The 19,612-nt window shown below is 36.5% G+C and overlaps 2 long non-coding RNA genes and 1 pseudogene across 17 annotated transcripts in view; 1 reads left to right on the forward strand and 2 right to left on the reverse strand.

Moving 5' to 3' along the window:
* Window positions 1-1,670: 1,670 nt before the first annotated feature.
* Window positions 1,671-2,176, reverse strand: LOC144283995 (prefoldin subunit 5 pseudogene; annotated as a pseudogene).
* Window positions 2,177-9,622: 7,446 nt separating this feature from the next.
* On the reverse strand, window positions 9,623-12,889 carry LOC144284492 (uncharacterized). Its single transcript, XR_013352909.1, has 4 exons — window positions 12,803-12,889; window positions 12,429-12,509; window positions 11,443-11,524; window positions 9,623-9,861 (listed from the first exon to the last, which is right to left on the reverse strand). It is a non-coding gene; the product is annotated as an uncharacterized LOC144284492 (long non-coding RNA).
* LOC144284490 (uncharacterized) overlaps window positions 9,779-19,612 on the forward strand; it is a 127,818-nt gene continuing 117,984 nt past the window's right edge. For 15 of the 16 annotated variants that reach the window (XR_013352895.1, XR_013352908.1, XR_013352890.1 and 12 more), the window contains exon 1: window positions 9,779-10,141. This is a non-coding gene — a long non-coding RNA (uncharacterized LOC144284490). The remainder of the gene's footprint in view (window positions 10,142-19,612) is intronic. The other variant, XR_013352898.1, reaches the window with a different exon arrangement.

Below are 19,612 nucleotides of genomic sequence, written 5' to 3' on the forward strand. Positions count from 1 at the left end.
TTTATTTATATTTATTTTTTTGTATTTTTTTATTGGAGTTTGATTTGCCAACATATAGTGTAACACCCAGTGCTTATCCCATCAAGTGCCCCCACTCAGTGCCTGTCACCCAGTCCCCCTATCCCCCTGCCCACTTCCCCTTCCACTACCCCTTGTTCGTTTCCCAGAGTTAGGAGTCTCTCATGTTCTGTCATCCTCTCTGATATTTCCCACTCATTTTCTGAGTGAAGTAAGTCAATTGGAGGACAAACATTATATGGTTTCATTCATACGGGGAATATAAAAAATAGTGAAAGGGATTAAAGGAGAAAGGAGAGAAAATAAAATATTTTTTAAAAAGGACACATTCTTAAAGTTAGATGCATTCTGAGTACTTCACAGTTATTTCCCTTTTATAGATATGAGCACTTGGTAATAATTGCTTTATAAGTTTTCCGGGTTAATATTATTGTGGCTAATATCTATGGCAATAACCAGTTAGAAGTAACAATGAAAAAAATATTTGTTCATAATAGTAATAAAAGGGAGAAAATGTCTTTGAATAACACTAAAATGAAATGTGTGAATCTCTATGGAGAACATTACAAAACCCAACTGAGAGATATAAAAGAATTGGAATAATGTTGACATAAAATGTTCTTGAAGAGGAGCAGGATTTATGTGAAATGTCAGTTTTTTTTTCCAAATTAACTTACAGTATTAATGTAATAAAAAGTCCAACAGGATTCCCTTGAAAATTGCCAAAATATATTTTTTAACATCACTTGGAAGAACAAACAGGTGAGAAGAATAGTACTAAGAAATGCTGAGAAAGAAATATAATGTGGCAGAAACAACTTTATTGGATTCTATTTAAACTATTTGTTATCACTTATAAAACTATAGCAATTATATCTGCATGGTACTGGTAGATAAGTGAATAGATAATTTAGAAAAATAACTTCATGTGAATAAGACTTTAATATCTGAAGAGGAGGCAAACCAAATCAATAATAAATGGTAGGATTATTTAATTATTACTTCTAAAATAATTGAAAATTGTTTAGAATTTTCTCTTACTAATTGATCATCTATTTTCTGATGGAATAAAACTAAGTGTCAACAAAACATGAAAATGATAGAAATATAGGTGAATATTATCTGATCAAGGGATAGGAAAGGATATTTTAGCTTGTAGGCAATGAAAGAGACGACTGATAGACCTGACTTCTCATGTAAAAATAGTTTTAAAAACCCCTTTCTCTATTTAAAAATACAAAACCAATACAATACAGAGTAAATGGCATGTAACACATTGGGAAAGTATTTTTAACAAATACTTAAGGTAATTATACTTGGCATACAAAGAAATATATTATTAAGACCAAAACTTATAAAAGGAGGAAAAGATGTGAACAGGTTAAAGAATTTTCTAAGAAAATTAAAAAAACAAACCCTTTACTCTCAAAAAGAATCAAATTAATATAAAAAGAATGAGGTACTGTTTTAGGTATATATAGTTGACCCTTGAACAACACGAGTTTGAACTGTGTGAGTCTATTTATATGAAGATTTGTTTGTTTATTTATTTTCCTGCCCAGCTGGCACACTTATTAGCATGAAACAAGCCCCTCCCGTTCTGGATCCCATGCCCACGAAGTCCCAAGCTCCCACAGCAGGATCCCTCTGCCCCCTTTCTGAAAGGAGCTCTCAGGCCTTGTCAGTAGCCTGAGTTGCCCCAAGGGCTGTGAGCTGCTGAATCTTCTGGCTCATCATCTCCATGACAGCCTGTTTCATGGCATGTTTCTCCTGCAGAGCTGGTTGGATTTTCTCCACTTGCTTCGTAAGAAAGTCTATCTTCCTCTTGAAAAAGTCCTTGGCATCCTCAGCTGTCTTTTCTACATAGTATCCTGTTCCCATTATCAATGAGTACATGTTCCACATCATGTAGCTTCCCAGGGACGTACATAGAACTCGTCAGTGGGACGAATAATTCTTCCCCCTGGTTGTTCTAGCTCAGCACACTCAGACAGTCCTTGGCTTCCCCATACTTGGTCTGTACCACCTTGAGCTGGACAATGGACGTGGACAGGAACTCCACTTCCTGGTCCAGCTGGTTCTTGAGCACATCTAGCTGCAGCAGGTTCAGCATGGTGATGTTGACCAACTGCACCATGTTGGGAAGGAGGACCTCTATATGAAGATTTTAAAAAATAAATACAGTAGGGGGCACCTGGATGGCTCAGTTGGTTAAGAGTCTGCCTTTGGCTTAGTTCATGATCTTGGTGTTGCTTCGCTGGGAGTCTGCTTCTCCCTCTGCCCTTCCCTCTGCTCATGCTCTCTCTCTTTCTCAAATAAATAAATAAAATCTTAAAAAAATACAGTACAGTGCTGCAAATGTATTTATTCATGATCTCTAGTTACTTTATATAAAAATACAGTATATAATTCATATGCCATGCAAAATGTGTGATAATCGGTAGCAGAAACCAGTTGTTTATGCTATCAGTATGTCTTCTGGTCGATAGTAAGCTGTTAGTTAAACTTTTGCATAGTCAAAAGTTACACATGGATTTCCAACTGCATGGGGAAGTTGCTGCCCCTCACCCTGGCACCATTCAAGGGTCAACTGTAGTTATCAAACAGCAAATGTCTAATGCTTGAGCATGCTCACTGCGTATAAATTGTAATTACATGCCTATATTATATTTAGGTTACATATATTGAAAGCCCCCCAAACTATTAATACTGTTTGACTTGGCATCTCCAGTTCTCAGGATATTTCCTAAGGAAATCTTCCAAACAGCAGATTTTCATAAAATAATTTTATCATTACTTATAATTGAACAGTTATATACATCCAATAAAACAATTTAAATATCCAATGAATGGGAAATGGTTAAGGTAAATTGTGTTGCATCCATATAGTGAGATGATAAGCAGCCATTTAAAATTATATTTTTAAGTAAGTTTTATTGCTTCTGTTACAATGGAATGTGAAAAAATTAATATGCATATTTAAATATATGGTTTCAATGATATTTTGTTTTTTTAGCTATAAACTAATCAGATATCTATTTCATGGAAATATTTGGGGCTTTCTGTTTTGGAGGTCTGGGCTTTTATGACTCCATTGTGGATTTAAGGGGTACTTTTTTTTAAGCCACAAACTACCAATGATAAAAACAGGTTTCTGGAGGCATGGTTCAAAATGTAGAGAACTTTAAGAATAGGGTGTGGAGGTAGGAAGGATGGCCTGACCTGAGGGAGAAGTGGATGGGACAGAAGCAGGGGTGGTAAGTTCAAGTGGGGTACACCTTTGCTGTGTTGCCTCTCAGCTGTTTGAAGATGAAGGATCCCAGGGGAAGGAGGCTGATCGAAGAGGGAAGTTGGCATATGTTAGATACTGGAAGGAAGGTACTATACCTCATGACCTTAATTTTATGTTTGGTGAACAGAATATAGACTCAGAAATATTTTTAGGCTAGGGCCATCCCCTAGTTAGTGGAAATGATGCTTGCCAGTAATAAGGTTACTCCTTCACCTTTCTGTTCTTATAATCACTGCAAATCCTTGCATGGTCTTTAGAATGGGCCATGCTTAGGTAGAGTATACTCCAGAGAGAAGACTGGTGAGCAGTGGGGCACTAGGTGGGTACTTAACTTCATTGATCTGTGGAGAAGATGGATCACTTAAAGTACGGGGGAAAGGTCTCATTGTCGATATCCATTTCATTACTTAAAAATCTTTTGTTATTTTTAGTACACAAAATTATTAAAAAAGTCCAAAACATCAGATAACTCCTGATGACTTAAAAACAATATATTTAATACATGTACATAATGATATAATTCAAACTATATGTTAAGATATGAAATAGAAACAAAACATCCCTCCCCATTTCACACTGTGTCTTTCTCTCTCTAAAGGTTACCACTTAGCCTTTTCTGTATTCTTTCAGAAAAAAAATTTATGCATATACTAGGATGTGTTTATGCATGTATTCAGTAAGTATTCATTGAATGACTTCTTTATACCAGGCATAATTTTATGTTATTGTTTTTTTATTTGAGTATAGTTAATGTGCAATGTTACATTAGTTTTGGGTGTACAACCTAGTAATTTTGCAAGTTATCCTATGTTCACCAGAAGTACAGCTACTATCTGTCCCTTACATTGCTGTTATAATCATGGACTGTATTCCTTATGCTCTGCTTCTCATTGCCATGACTTACTCGTTCCATAACTGGGAAGCCCGTATCTCCCTTTCCCCTTCACTCATTTTGCCCAACTTTCTACATCCCTTCCCTTTGGCAACCATCAGTTTGTTCTCTGTATTTGTAGTTCTGATTTTTCTTTTTTCCTTTTTTAAAGATTTTATTTATTTATTTGAGAGAGAGAGAGAGAGAGAGCACGAGGCACAAACTGGGGGAAGGGCAGACAGGGAGAGAAGCAGACTCCCAGCTGAGGAGGGGGCCCAATATAGGGCTTATTCCAGGACCCTGAGATCATGACCCGAGCAGAACTCGAATGCTTAACCGACTAAGCCACCTGGGTGCTCCTGATTCTGCTTTTTGTTTACTCATTTTTTAGATTCCATTTATGAGTAGAATCATATAGTATTTGTCTTTCTCAGTCTGACTTCTTTCACTTAGTATAATGCTCTCTGGGTTCATCAATGTTGTCTCAAATGGCGTAATCTCATCCTTTTCTATAGCTGTGTAATATTCCATTGTGTTTACTACAATTTCTTTATCTATTTGTCTGTTGATGGACATTTAGGTTACTTACATGTCTTGGCTATTATAAATAGTACTGCTGCAATAAACATAGGGGTGCATATGTCCTTTTGAGTTAGTTTTGGTTTTCCCTGGGTAAATAAATATCCAATAGTGGAATTATTGGATCATATATTATTTCTATTTTTAATTTTCTGAGGAAACGCCATACTGTTTTCCACAGTGGTTATACCAATTTACACTTTCACCAACAGTGCACAGGAGTTCCTTTTTCTTCACATCCTTGCTAACACTTATCTTTCATCTTGATTTTAGCCATTCTAATAGGCATGAGGTGGTATCTCATTGTGGTTTTGCTTTGCATTTCCCTGATGATCGGTGATGTTGAGCATCTTTTCATGTCTGTTAGCCATCTGTATGTCTTTTTTGGAAAAATCTCTATTTAGGACCTCTGCCCATTTTTTTAAAAAAGATTTTATTTATTTATTCATGAAAGACACACACACACACAGAGGCAGAGACACAGGCAGAGGGAGAAGTAGGCTCCATGCAGGGAGTCCGATGCGGGACTTGATCCTGGAACCCCAGGATCACGCCCTGGGCGGAAGGTAGGGGCTAAACCCCTGAGCCACCCAGGCAGCCCTCTCTGCCCATTTTTAAATTGGATTGTTTTTTTTTTTTTGGTGTTGACTTGAATGAGTTCTTTATATATTTTGAGTGTTAACCCCTTATCAGATATATTATTTGCAAATATCTTCTCCCATTCAGCAGTTTGTCTTTTAGTTTTTTTGATGACTTCCTTTGCTGTATAAAAATATTTTTATTTTGATGTAGTCTTTATAGTTTATTTTTACTTTTGTTTCTCTTGCCTTAGGAGTTGTATCTAGAAAAAATGTTGCTATGGTTGATGTAAGAGAAATAACTGCCTATGTTCTCTTCTAGGATTTTTATGGTTTCAGGTCTCATGTTTAAGTCTTTAATCCATTTTGAGTATATGTATGTAAAGTGTTAGAAAGTAGTCCAGTTTCATTCTTTTATATAAAGCTGTCCAGTTTTCCTAGCACCATTTACCGAAGAGACTTTTCCCCATTGTATATTCTTGCTTCTTTTGTCATAGATTGACCATATAAATGTTGATTTATTTCTGAGGTCTTTATCCTGTTCTATTGATCTATGTGTGTATTTTTGTACGAGTACCATACTATTTTGATTACTACAGTTTTGTAGTATATGTTGAAACCTGGAATTGTGTGTGATATCGCCAGCTTTGTTCTTTCTCAGGATTTTGGCTATTTGGGTAGTCTTCTGTGGTTCCATACAAATTTTACTTCTTTAGTTCTTTTAGTTCTATTTCTTCTGGTTTTGCAAAAAATGCTGTTGCTATTTTGATAGAGATTGCATTGAATCTATAGATTTCTTTGGGTAATTGGACATTTTGACAATATTAATTCTTCCAATGCATGAACATGGACTATCTTCCCATTTGTTTGTGTCGTCTTCAATTTCTATTTTTTTCTTTTTAATTTTTTATTATTTTAAAATTTAAATTCAATTATCCATCATTAGTTTTAGACATAGTGTTCAATAACTCATCAGTTGCATGTAACACCCAGTGCTTATCATATCATGTGCCCTCTTTAATGCCCATCACGCAATTACTCTATCCACCCACACATCTCCCCTCCAGCAGCCCTCAGTTTGTTTCCTATGGTTAAGTCTCTCATGATTTGTCTCCCTCTCTGATTATTTGTTTCCTCAGTGTTTTATAGTTTTCAGAGTACAGGTCTTCATATCATGTCTAGATATTTGAGCCTTTTTGGTGCAATTGTACATGGTGTTTTAAAAATTTCTCTGAGACTTCCTCGTTAGAGCATAGAAATGCTACCTATTTCTGGGTATTAATTTTGTATCTTGCAACTTACTGACTTTTAAAATTACTTCTAGTAATTTTTTGTGGAATCTTTATGACTTTCCATGTATAGTAAAATGTCATTTCTGAATAGTTACAGTTTAACTTTTTTTTTTTTTTTTACAATATGGTTACCTTGTATTTCTTTTTCTTGTCTGAATGCTGTGGATAACACTTCTAGTTCTGTGTTGGATAAAAGTGATGAGAGTGGACATCCTTATCTTGTTCCTAACCTTAGAGGGACAGCTCTCAGTTTTTCCCCATTGAGAATGATGTTACCTGTGGGTTTTTCATATATGTCCTTTATTATGTTGAGGTATGTTCCCTCTAACCCAATTTTGTTGAGAGTTTTTCTTTTTCTTTTTCTTTTTTTTATCAAGAATGGATGTTGAATCTTGTCAAGTGCTTTTTTTTTTTTCATTTATTGAGATGATCATATGAGTTTTATCCTTTGTTTTATTGATGTGGTATATGATGTTGATTGATTTGTGAATCTTGAACCATCCCTACATCCCAGGAATCAATCCCATTTGATTGTGGTGAATGATCTTTTTGATGTATTATTTGTACAGAATTTGCTAATATTTTTTGAGGATTTCCATATCTGTGTTCATCAGGGATATTGGCTTGTAGCTTTTTGTGATATTTTTGTCTAGTATTGGTATCATGGTAATGCTGGTCTTATACTATGTATTTGGAAACTTTCCTTCTATTTGTTTTGAAAGTTTGAAGAGAATAGGTAGGACTATTAACTCTTAAATGTCTGGTAGAATTCACTTGTGAATCCATCTGGTCCTGGACTTTTATTTTTTGGTTGTTTTTTGATTACTGGTTCAATTTTGTTACTTGTAATTGGTCTATGCAGATTTTCTGTTTCTTCCTGGTTCAATTTTGGAAGATTGTATGTTTCTAAGAATTATCCATTTTTTCTAAGTTGTCCAGTGTGTTGGCATATATAGTAATAATAATATGCCATTATCCTGGTCAAAAGTTTGTCCATTTTATCTTTTCAAAGAAATAGCTTTTGTTTTTTTTTCTATTTTTTAATCCCTATGTCATTTCTTTCTGCTCTGATTTTATTATTTCTTTCTTCTACTCACTTTTCCCTTTGTTCTTTTTCTAGTTCCTGTAGGCATAAGGTGAGACTGTTTATTTGAGCTTCTTATTTTCTGAGGTAGGCCTGTATTGCTATACACTTTCCTCTTAGAACTACAGTTCTAAATCTAAATCTAAGATTTTGGACCCTTGTTTTTCATTTTCATTTGTCTCTATGTATTTTTTGATTTCTTATTTGATTGCTTCATTGACCCATTAGATGTTTAGTATCATGCCATTTAATTTCCATGTGTTTGTGTTTTTTCCAGTTTTTATTTCCTGTGATATATTTCTAGTTCATACTATTATGGTCAGAAAAGATGCATGGTATGATTTCAGTCTTCTTAAATATATTGAGGCTTGTTTTATGGCCTGATATGTGATCTTTTCTGAATAATGTTACATGTGCCCTTGAAAAGAATGTGTATTCTGTTAGTTTTTGGGTAGAATGTTCTGTATATATCTGTTTTGTCCATCTTGTCCAATGTGGCATTCAAAGACATTGTTTCCTTATTGATTTTCTGTGTGGATGATCCTATCCATTGATGTAAGTGGAATGTTAAGGTTTCCTACTTTTTTTTTCTTATAATTTTTAAAAGATATATTGAGATATAATTGACATATAAAATTCTGTAAATTAAAGGTGTACAATGTAATGATTTGATATACAAATATGTATTGTGAAATGGTTAACACAATGTAAAGTTTCCTATTATTATATACCATCAATTTCTTTCTTTATTTCCATTAATATTTGCTTTATGTATTTAGATGCTCCAGTGTTGGGTATGTAGATATTTACAGTTGTTAAAACCTCTTGTTTCATTGATGCTCTTATCATTATGTAATGCCTTTCTTTGTCTCTTATTGCAGTCTTTTGTTTTAAAGTCTATTTTGTATGATATAAGCACTACTACCCTGGCTTTTTTTCACTTCCATTTGCATGGTGAATGTTTTTCCATTCCTTCACTTTCAGTCTCTATGTGTCTTTAGGTCTCAGGTCAGTCTCTTGTAGGCAGTATATAGATGGATCTTGTGTGTGTGTGTGTGTGTGTGTGTGTGTGTGTGTGTGTTTAATCCATTCCAGCAGTCTGTCTTTTTGATTGGAGTATTTTGATCATTTACATTTAAAGTACCTATTGGCAGGTGTGTAGATTTCACCATTTAAAAAAATTTGTTTTCTGGTTGTTTTTGTAGTTCTTCTTGCTCTTTTTCTTTGAGATTGATGGGCATCTATAGTATTTTGTTGGGCTTTCTTTGTCTTTTTTTTTGGTGTATCTATCATAGGTTTTGGATGTGTGGTTACCATGATATATAGCATCCTAAGTAAAGAGCAGTCAATATTAATTTGATGGTCATTTATGTTCAAATACATTCTGGAAAAAAAAGAAAAAGGATTCTTTTTCTCTTCTCCATCTCTTCCCTTTTTACTCCCCTCTCCACATTCCATGTGTATGCTGTCATATTTTACATCTTTTTATTTGTATTTTTATTATGTCTAGTTATGGCTATTTCTTTTCTACTTAAGTCTCTTTAACATTTGTTGTAAGCCTGTTGTAGTGGTGATAAAATTGTTTATCTTTTTTTTTGTCTGGGAAACTCTTTATCTCTCCTTCAAATCTGAATGATAACCTTGCTGGCTAATTTACTCGATGGGAAGATTATGAGAGGAACAGGTTGGAGGAAGTGTGCTGGGATTGGAAGCTTTGGTTTGGGTTATGTTGAGACACCTATTAAACAATCAAGTGGAAATGTAGAGCAGAGAATCAGCAGCATAGATATTGTTTTAAAGGCATAAACTAGATGAGAACAATTGGGTAGTGAATATAGGATATGTATATGTATACATATGTACCTATATAGTACTGTGTAGTATACATGTGCAAAGAACCTTTTAGAAATTCAAGTTTAATATATGATGTGATTAGTGTAAGTCCCAAAGAAACAAGAAATTTCAGAAAGAATTACAGAAAAGTTTGCAGGAGAAGAAGTAAGAATCCTTGGATATGGTTACCATGGAGACTTCAATATCCCAGGAATGATAGGCTGAGTGGACCTAATTGTGACCTAGAGCCCTGTAGAAGGGATGGGATGGCAACCAAAGCAGACTTTCTCCCTAGGACTTTGAGGAGCAGCCGCCTGTAAAAGAAAGGAATCAGATATTTCTTAGAAAACCACCACCAAATTCAAAATACATTCAACTTTCCTTTGTCTGATCTATTCTTCTCCTGAATATGATGTGCAAGATGTTTCCTACAGAAAAATCTTAATAGGAGACCAACAGTGATGGGATGAGGGAAGAATGGAGAGGTGGAGAGTTGGCTCCATGGGCTAGAAGGGGAACAAACAGGAATATGGTAGCTGAGAAAGAACTACATAGAGGAAAATATGCCTTTGGTAGAAGGAAATGATCAAAAAGGTAAGGAGTGCTATTAAATGATAAAGGATTAAAGATATGACTCTATCTTTCTGCCCTTCCCAATTCCCACTAAACTGATAATATTAAGTAAGTAGAACCATAAGATTATTTTAGAAAATGGGAGAAGAGGCAAAAATGATGGGAGATGCCAATACACTTTTGAAAGATTGGAAGAACAGAAAAAGATGGAAACCAAGTGCTGCTGATGAGAATTTAGACCTATTCAGGATTTAATAGCTACAGATACATGGAGAATGAGGTTGAGTCATGGGGCTGAAAATGGAGTGGGAAGGTTACCTGAATTTTCTATGTCATAAAGTCTGACTGCCTCCCCAGGTCCCCTTCCTGTGCCCCACCTGAAAAGCTGGATTTAATCTCCAGAGAATTTGAAATGGAGAGGGTCTGGTTTAATGGACAACAAATAACTAAATATATACTACATATATAGTTGTACTTATATATATTATATATGTAGCATATGTAGTTTTTTTGTATATTTTTTATTGGAGTTCGATTTGCCAACATATAACACCCAACGTTCATCCCGTCAAGTGCTCCTCTCTGTGCCCATCACCTAGTCACCCCGTCCCCTCACCCACCTCCCCTTCCACTACCCCTTGTTCGTTTCCCAGAGTTAGGAGTCTCTCATGTTCTCTCACCCTCTATAAAAAATAGTGAAAGGGATTAAAGGGGAAATGAGCAGAAATGAGAAAAAATGAGCATATATAGTTTTGTCTTATATATATATATTATGTTATATACTTTTGTCTTTCTTATACTGATATCATGTTCTCCCTCAAAGTTTGTTTTAAATATTTATATTCAATTTTCTTTAATTTTATCCTTTTTAAACTTTGTTTTCCTTACTGAGCTTTTCATAGAAACTATTTTTATTAGGCTTCTGCCTTGAGAGACTCCTTCACAGAAAGCACCTTTTTTTTTTTTAAATATTTATTTATTCATTCAGAGAGAGAGTGAAGAGAGAGGCAGAGACACAGGCAGAGGGAGAAGCAGGCTCCATGCAGGAAGCCCGATGTGGGACTCGATCCCAGGTCTCCAGGATCACACCCCGGGCTGCAGGTGGCGCTAAACCGCTGCGCCACCGGGGCTGCCCAGAAAGCACCTTTTGATTATCATTTTAATGGGATACAAATAACCCACACCCTGTGTCCACAGACTTCTCACAGACTTCTCTCCAAACCTCCTTTCACATCAGTTTTTCCCATCTAGGTGCTTACAAGTCCCTTACCATCTGGCCAAACAAATCCACTATTACCCATGAATTGGGAAAAGTTTCATACCTCAGGCCATTTTCCCATCCTGACAAAGATGGCAACAACATGTTCTTGGAAGTTTTGATTTATTCATATAATCCAGAGCTATCTGTAAATCAGGAAAAATATTTTTTTTCTTTGTCAACTTAATAGAGGGACCTCTTATGAAGTCAAAAAGATGTCTTAGTGGCAACATGGAAGAACAGTATGAATAAGTACACTAGGAATGGAAAGCAAACTCATACGTTTTATGCCTTAACATCTATTTAAATTCAATCCCATTTATTACTCTTCCATTTTATTATAGAGTTCTGCTGGGTACTCTAGTCTTTATGGCTTAATCCAGGATGGGTCACTCTAGTTGCACATTCATTTGCTGTCCCATGGTCAAGCACTGGTTCTCTGCCAAGGTCTAGTAGCCACTCAAAAGTTTTAATCAAAAGAATACTCACTTGCTAACATCCTGCAGGATTTTGCTGTGATTTTTCTACTGAAGTTTGCTACAATTTTTATACATTGTCCTGGTTGACTATGCAAATTTGAAAATAATTGAATTTGCTGGGTCAAAGTTCACTTGCTATGCAACTGGACAGCTACAAAGCCTTCTCTTGCTCTGAGCCCACTCATTTTTGACTCAAGAAACAGACCAATGTAGCCTATCCAAATATGGTATATATTGTCCATAAAATACAAGTGGGCCACAAATATTGATGAGTGCTATGTTGGTGAGATTAATGTGCAGCAACTTGTCTTGCATATTAAAGGAGATGTCCTAGTATGGCTCAGACCACTAGACTCCTAGGAACTTAGGCCCTGAATTGGATTTTTTTTCTCATTTGCTGGCATGCATGTATCTGGGTACCTGCTACTTACTGCTCCATATTATATGGGATAATGAAACAGTTAGAGGTGAAATAGCACTGTGTCAGTTTTGAAAATTAAGTAAAAGGGGCTTTGTTGATCTATCACAATGATAAGAATTCCTCTGGAATATTTCCAGTTAAAGTCATCACCTGTTTTAGTTAGCAATGATTCAATGCTGTCTTTCAAGATCCAATTCTTCTGGCACAGAGGAGGTGGCGAGTCAAATAGTTCTATAATAGAAATCACCAATCCTGTATCTTTAAGTTATTCATGGTAGCATTGAACTCAAAATTTTTCATAAGGATATATATAGAGAGTATTACTTTTGGTCTATTATTTTGGTAGGAACAGGGGGATCCAGGGGCTTCCACTTGGCCTTTTTTAGCATAATAATTCTTACTGAATGGGTCAGGAAGCACCAATGTGGGTGTTCTGTCAGTTGGTTGAGTAGATCTATTCCAACCATATACCTAAAAACTAGAAAAATGTCTCTGGAATAGATCCAACATTCAATTGGACTGACCTTGTGGGGACTTAAGTCATAACTCTGTTTGCCACATGGCTTCCATAAACTCCCACCATGATCTACATATTGCACCAAGTATGCTCTGGGTCTGTATGGACTAGCCTTAGGTCAGAACCAATGGATAGGAAGACTTAACATCATAAAGCTGTCAATTATGACACGTACATAGGTGACCATTTGATGGTTAAAGATTCTCCATTGCAGTCCCAATAAATAATGTTGGTTCATTTGGATATCAATATGGAAAAATGGATCTTGACTCTTATCTAATATGCACAAAAATGAATTCTAGATGAATCCATAGATCATGATATGAAAGGTAAAACAATAAATCTCTTAGAAAAAAATTGAATTTTTATAATCTGAGTGGAGGAGGTCTAGGACAGATTTCTTAAAGTTTTTTTTTTTTTGTAATTTTTTTTTTTTTTTTGTAATTTATTCATTTGGGAGAGAGCAAGGGAGAGCATTAGTGGGAGGAGGGTCAGAGAAAGAGGGAGAAGCAGACAGGGAGTCTGACGTGGGGCTCCATCCCAGGACCCCAGGATCATGAAGTGAGTCGAAGGCAGGCACTTAACCAACTGAGCTACCCAAGGCAGCCCAGGACAGATTTCTTTCTTTCTTTCTTTCTTTCTTTCTTTCTTTCTTTCTTTCTTTCTTTCTTTCTTTCTTTCTTTCTTTCTTTCTTTTTTAAAAAAAATTTACTTATGATAGACAGAGAGAGAGAGGCAGAGACACAGGCAGAGGGAGAAGCAGGCTCCATGCCAGGAGCCCCACGTGGGACTCGATCCTGGGCCTCCAGGATTGTGCCCTGGGCCAAAGGCAGGCGGTAAACTGCTGAGCCACCCAGGGATCCCCTCAGGACAGATTTCTTGATGGTACACAAGATAGTGTACAAAAGGGGCCAACCATAAAGGAAAAATTGATAATTGACCATATTAAAATTAAAGAGTTCAAAAGAAGGATTAAGAAAGTGAAAGGGATGGGATGCCTGGGTGGCTCAGTGGTTTAGAGCCTGCCTTCGGCCCAGGGCATGATCCTGGAGGGGAACGAGTCCTGTATCAGGTTCCCTGCATGGAGCCTGCTTCTCTCTCTGCCTGTGTCTCTGCCTCTCTCTCTGTGTCTCTCATGAATAAATAAATAAAATCTTAAAAAAGAAAGTGTAAAGGAAAGCCTCAAATGGGACTTGTGTCCATAATAAGAATATTTACAATGTAATAAGAAAAAGGCAAGGTAACCAATAGAATATGTGTAAAAGATGTAAATCCAATAGAACATGTCTAAATTGTAAGAAATACATGAAACATTGTCAAATTCACTAGCCATCAGAGAAATGCAAATTAAAATAAAAATGTGAGGATCCCTGGGTGGCGCAGCGGTTTAGCGCCTGCCTTTGGCCCAGGGCGCGATCCTGGAGACCCAGGATCGAATCCCACATCGGGCTCCCAGTGCATGGAGCCTGCTTCTCCCTCTGCCTGTGTCTCTGCCTCTCTCTCTCTCTCTCTGTGTGACTATCATAAATAAATAAAAAATTAAAAAAAAATAAAAATGTGATACACATACATATCAGAATGACTAAATTGGAAAAGTCTAAAAGTCAAGTGTTGTCAAAAATGTGGGACAATTTGAATTGTCATATACTTCTGATGGGATTGTCAATTGGTATGGCCTTTTAGAAATTGTTTGGCAGTATCTACTAACATTGAATATGCACATACTTTATGGCCCAGTAGTTGGTATGTGTCTCCCAAATGCATACATGCTTTCATTAAAAGACTTGAAAATATCAGTAATAAAAATAAATAAAAATAATGAAAACCAATGAGCAGATAACATCACAGTGGATTCCCAGGAGTGGAACCCTAACTCCACATTGATCCATATCATCATCTCATCCTGTTACATTTCATCACATTTTAAATTTCTTATTCTGACCTGCTCTCTCTGTATAGCAATACTCTTATTTTAGAGTGGAAATTAAAAATATTTTCTTGAGAATGCGAAGTAGTTGCTTAAAGTTTCCTGCTGGATTCTTAGTCAATAACATTCAGTTATTTGCTCTTCATTTGATCTATCTCCATATAGCGCTCATGCTATTTTTTCTGTTCTTGTTCACCGTTAAATTGTGCTGAATCCTTTCAAATTTCACCCTATGTTGACACACGGTGTTTAGAGATTGCACTTGCCTCTAGTCTGTGCACTTAATTTCCCCTAAAGGATCTAACAGATAATCATGTATATGTTCTCCTTTACCGTGAAGGCATCCAAAACCCACTGCTCAGATTTTTGATATTTTGAACCTGATATACCTGATATGCTGCAAGCCCCAGCATATACAGTACCATCATTAAATTGCTTTTTGTCTTTATACCCATTCTTTACTGCTTACTCCCTTGACATAAGCATGGATTGTAGCTAGTAGAACCTTGAAAAACTTACATTCACAGCCATCACTATATAGCACATACTCATAAGCCTTCTATTTTGTGGCTTTAGAACTATCATTTTTTAAACTTTCTTTGCTTTTTTCCCCCTTCTATCATGAGCCCTAGCAGGTAGTTTTCCTTGGGGTACCATTTTTATAATCACTTTATGAATGCTGCTTCATCTAGAAGGTGAACAGAGAACTATTAAAGTTATTTTGAGATGTGGGAGCTGGGCTGTCAGCTGTGCTCACTCATTACTTAAATGACTCATTTCAGTTCACCAGTTTTACAAAGCGTGCAATACAAATTTGTGCTTCAGTAAACTTTTAAGTTTTAGAATTTCAAGAGTCTACTGTTTTGAAGTTGGAATATTAATTAGGTTTTTCCTTAGTGATCTATCACTCTAATTTATGTTGGTATTTAGCGGAATTCCAAGATCATTCATGAATAAAAGAGAGAGGTACTTTGAAATATGGGAGTCCAAAGGAAGACTAGATCCTCAGTAAAAAATTATAGCCATTTCTCTCAGGATTTACTTATGTCGCATGCTATCTCTGTGAATCAGATTTGTTAAGTTCTATTCCTTTTTTTAATTTTTAAGATTATTTATTTATTCATGAGAGACACACATAGAGGCAGAGACATAGGCAGAGGGAGAAACAGGCTTCCTGTGGAGAGCCCAATGTGGGACTCGATCCCAGGACTCTGGGATCATGCACTGAACTGAAGGCAGATGCTCAACCACTGAGCCACACAGGCATCACTGTTAAGTGCTATTTCTTTGAAGCTATCTTTTATCTCTACTTAGACCAAATGATCAATCATGGTTGCTGTTCCTTGCTTTTAGGGCTTGATCTTAGGCTCCAAAGGAGACTGGATTTACATGGTCTTCTATTTTGACATACTTTGTAAGAGAATAATATGTCTAGACCTAGGAATAGCTATGAAATAAAGTATGTCATGAGTGCCCTCAAATGTGTTTATTGTGCTTGGCACGTTTCTTTTCTTTCCTATCTTTTTCAATAAGTACAACTTATCAGGAGATACGTCTATCAAGAGTACTGAGCCATTTTGATGGTCAATATATTTTTTTTTTATTTATACAATGGTTTATTTTCACTTAGACATCTCAAATTTATTACACTAAAACATCCTCATCTTTTTTTTTTAATTTATTTTTTATTGGTGTTCAATTTACTAACATACAGAATAACCCCCAGTGCCCGTCACCCATTCACTCCCACCCCCCGCCCTCCTCCCCTTCTACCACCCCTAGTTCGTTTCCCAGAGTTAGCAGTCTTTACGTTCTGTCTCCCTTTCTGATATTTCCCACACATTTCTTCTCCCTTCTCTTATATTCCCTTTCACTATTATTTATATTCCCCAAATGAATGAGAACATATAATGTTTGTCCTTCTCCGACTGACTTACTTCACTCAGCATAATACCCTCCAGTTCCATCCACGTTGAAGCAAAAGGTGGGTATGGTCAATATATTTTGATGGTCAAGTATTATGGAAAGAGCACAGTAATCCTCCTCTAATGGAACTGATGTTAAAGGGATTGCTTCTGGATTGCTAGGCTGCAGTTCTGTAAGTGAGATAAAATAGGTAACAGGATTAGAACATTTCTGCTTTTTCATTTATATACATATATTATTATAAGAAAGTTCCCAAAATATAAGTACATTAAGATTTCCAATTCCCATGCCGTCAGCCAGCGGTCAGCAAACTTTTTCTATGAAGGGCCAGATAACACATATTTTAGTTTTTACATGTCCTATGGCCTCTGCTGAAACTAGTCTGCAGTGGTGGCATGAAAGCAGCCGCAGACAATATGTAAACAGATGGAAGTGGCTGAGTTCCAGTAAAACTTTATTTACAAAAACAGATGGCAGGGATATGGTCAACAGATGATAGTTTGCCAACCCCTCCTTTCAGCCCAAGATTACCTATTCTCTTGGGTTGTTCCAGTTTTATTTCTCCCAGATTGCTCCAGCTTCCCTAAAGAGGAAATACTGTAAAGAAAATACAGTGAGTCTTTCATGGCATCAAGATGTAATGAAACGCAGCACTGTGACATCTTAGGCCTCTTAGAAGGTTATTTTTCTGCTACTGAGTCTGAGTCTTAACTTTTGAATTAAAGTGATTACTAGGGCTACGTTTCTGGTGCCTGTATATGACTTCTGGAACTGAAGACAGAACATTCTCAAGGGAGGACAGATGCCCCCAAATTGTACTCACCATCTGGTCGAACACAGTGGGAACCAATTGTCTTGGAGGGCAAGGTGTGAACACCTGTTCTTTCTCACAGATTGAGGATTTACTGTTTCAGGTCCATGAAGGTGTATTTGCCTACAGCTCTGCAGTCAAGCTTATTTTTATAGCTTGAGCAAATACGTTCTCGAGTTGGGCTACGGTTGGTTGATTTATGACTCAAGAATGCTAAATTCCCATGTTGGAATCTGACCAGCAGTTACATTGTTCTGTACACTGCCTGCTGCTTCCTACACAGATAATTACCAGAGGCTAATTTACAGATGCCAGTGGGAACGGAAATAGAGTGAATGGCTGCCCACAGAGCTAGGAATTGGATTTTATCAGGAGTCATGGAGAAGCACGTTTGTTCTCAGAAAAAAAAAGTCCAGAAAAGTGACTAGTTAAGAAATATGACAGCAAAATGAGTTATCCAAGGGGCAGTGCAGTTTCCAAGCATTGCTTTGGAGTTAGACAACTTGAGTTTAAATCCTTTCTGCTCCACTTAATAGGTGATACCTTGGGTGAGTTACTTAAATTCTCTACATCTCAATTCTTCACATGCAGCATCAGTGTGGTAATAGAATCTGTTCAAAGTTATGAGGATTAAAAAAAAAAACCACATATAGAACACCTAGGTCCCTATCTGAAACATGGTAAGTAATCAATAAATGTTAGCTCTTCTTTTTTTTTTTTTAAAGATTTATTTATTTATTCACGAGAGACACACAGAGAGAGGCAGAGACACAGGTAGAGGGAGAAGCAGGCTCCTTGCAGGGAGCCTGATGCAGGACTTGACCCCAGATCCTGGGATCATACCCTGAGCCAAAGGCAGACGCCCAACTGCTGAGCCACCCAGGCATCCCTAGCTCTTATATTCTAATTCATGTATCAAATTTGGTGTTTACTCTTAAGTTTTCTTATGTATTGAATAATCATAAGTCAACATTTTTACCTTCCTCATTTATTTAAAGAGATTTCAAGAATAATTGATTGGCTATCTTATAGAACAGAAAACTGAGATTCATGAGTTCAAGTGAATTGCCCAAGGTTAGAGACTGATGGAGCCAGAATTAAAATCCACCCATTGATCCTCTTAATAATATAGGATTTTCCAAATTTGATCGTCTCTAGAGCTGATAATTTTTGCCTCATCTTAGTTCTTATACTACTCCACCAATCTTAGCATAAAAATCAAATTTATAAGTGGAGTGACCTTAGGCAAATTATACTCCTCTCAGTTTTCTTTTATAATATGAGCAGGTTGGTATATAGAGATGATTCCTATGATTTTTTCCAATTCTGGAATTCTAAATCTAAAGGGTTTATAGAGAAACTCATCACTGATGTGACCAGCTAAGGTCATTTAAGTAGGTAGGCCATGGTTGACCAATGTCATCATTTTCATTTTCTGGAGGGCACTGTTAACAAGAACTAAAGATGGACTCAGGATTGCAGCTATCACCAGGACTGAGATTTCTTTTCTGTATTTGATGGCCAGCACAGATACCCTGGAATTTGCATCATGCTGGTACAAGGGACAGACCAGGAAGTTTAGAACTTAAGGAAAACTTCAAGTACATGATGAATCAGCTATGGAGATAGTAAAGTATGTAAATAAGTACTTTTTAAAAAGTGGACAATTACTTGGGCAGATTTATTTATTTTTTAAAGATTTTATTTATTTATTCATTAGAGACAGAGAGAGAGAGAGAGAGGCAGAGACACAGGCAGAGGGAGAAGCAGGCTCCATGCAGGGAGCCCGACATGGGACTCGGTCCCAGGTCTCCAGGATCAGGCCCTGGGCTGAAGGTGGCTCTAAACCCAGGTAGATTTATTTTTGTCCTAGAAATTGTGTCACGTTAGTTCCCTTTTTTTTTTTTTTTTAAAGATTTCATTTCTTTATTCATGAGAGACCCACAGAGAGAGATAGAGACATAGGCAGAGGGAGAAGCAGGTTCCTCACAGGGAGCCTGATGCAGGATTTGATCCCCGGACCCAGGATCACACCCTGAGCCAAAGGCAGAGGTTCAATTGTTGAGCCATCCAGGCATCTGTCTCATTGGTTCTTAAATTAACAATGAAAATGATGTGATTCGGAATTCACTCTAAATACACACACATGGAAT

This window comes from Canis aureus, chromosome 15 (assembly GCF_053574225.1).
Source record: "Canis aureus isolate CA01 chromosome 15, VMU_Caureus_v.1.0, whole genome shotgun sequence".
Lineage (NCBI taxonomy): Eukaryota > Metazoa > Chordata > Mammalia > Carnivora > Canidae > Canis > Canis aureus.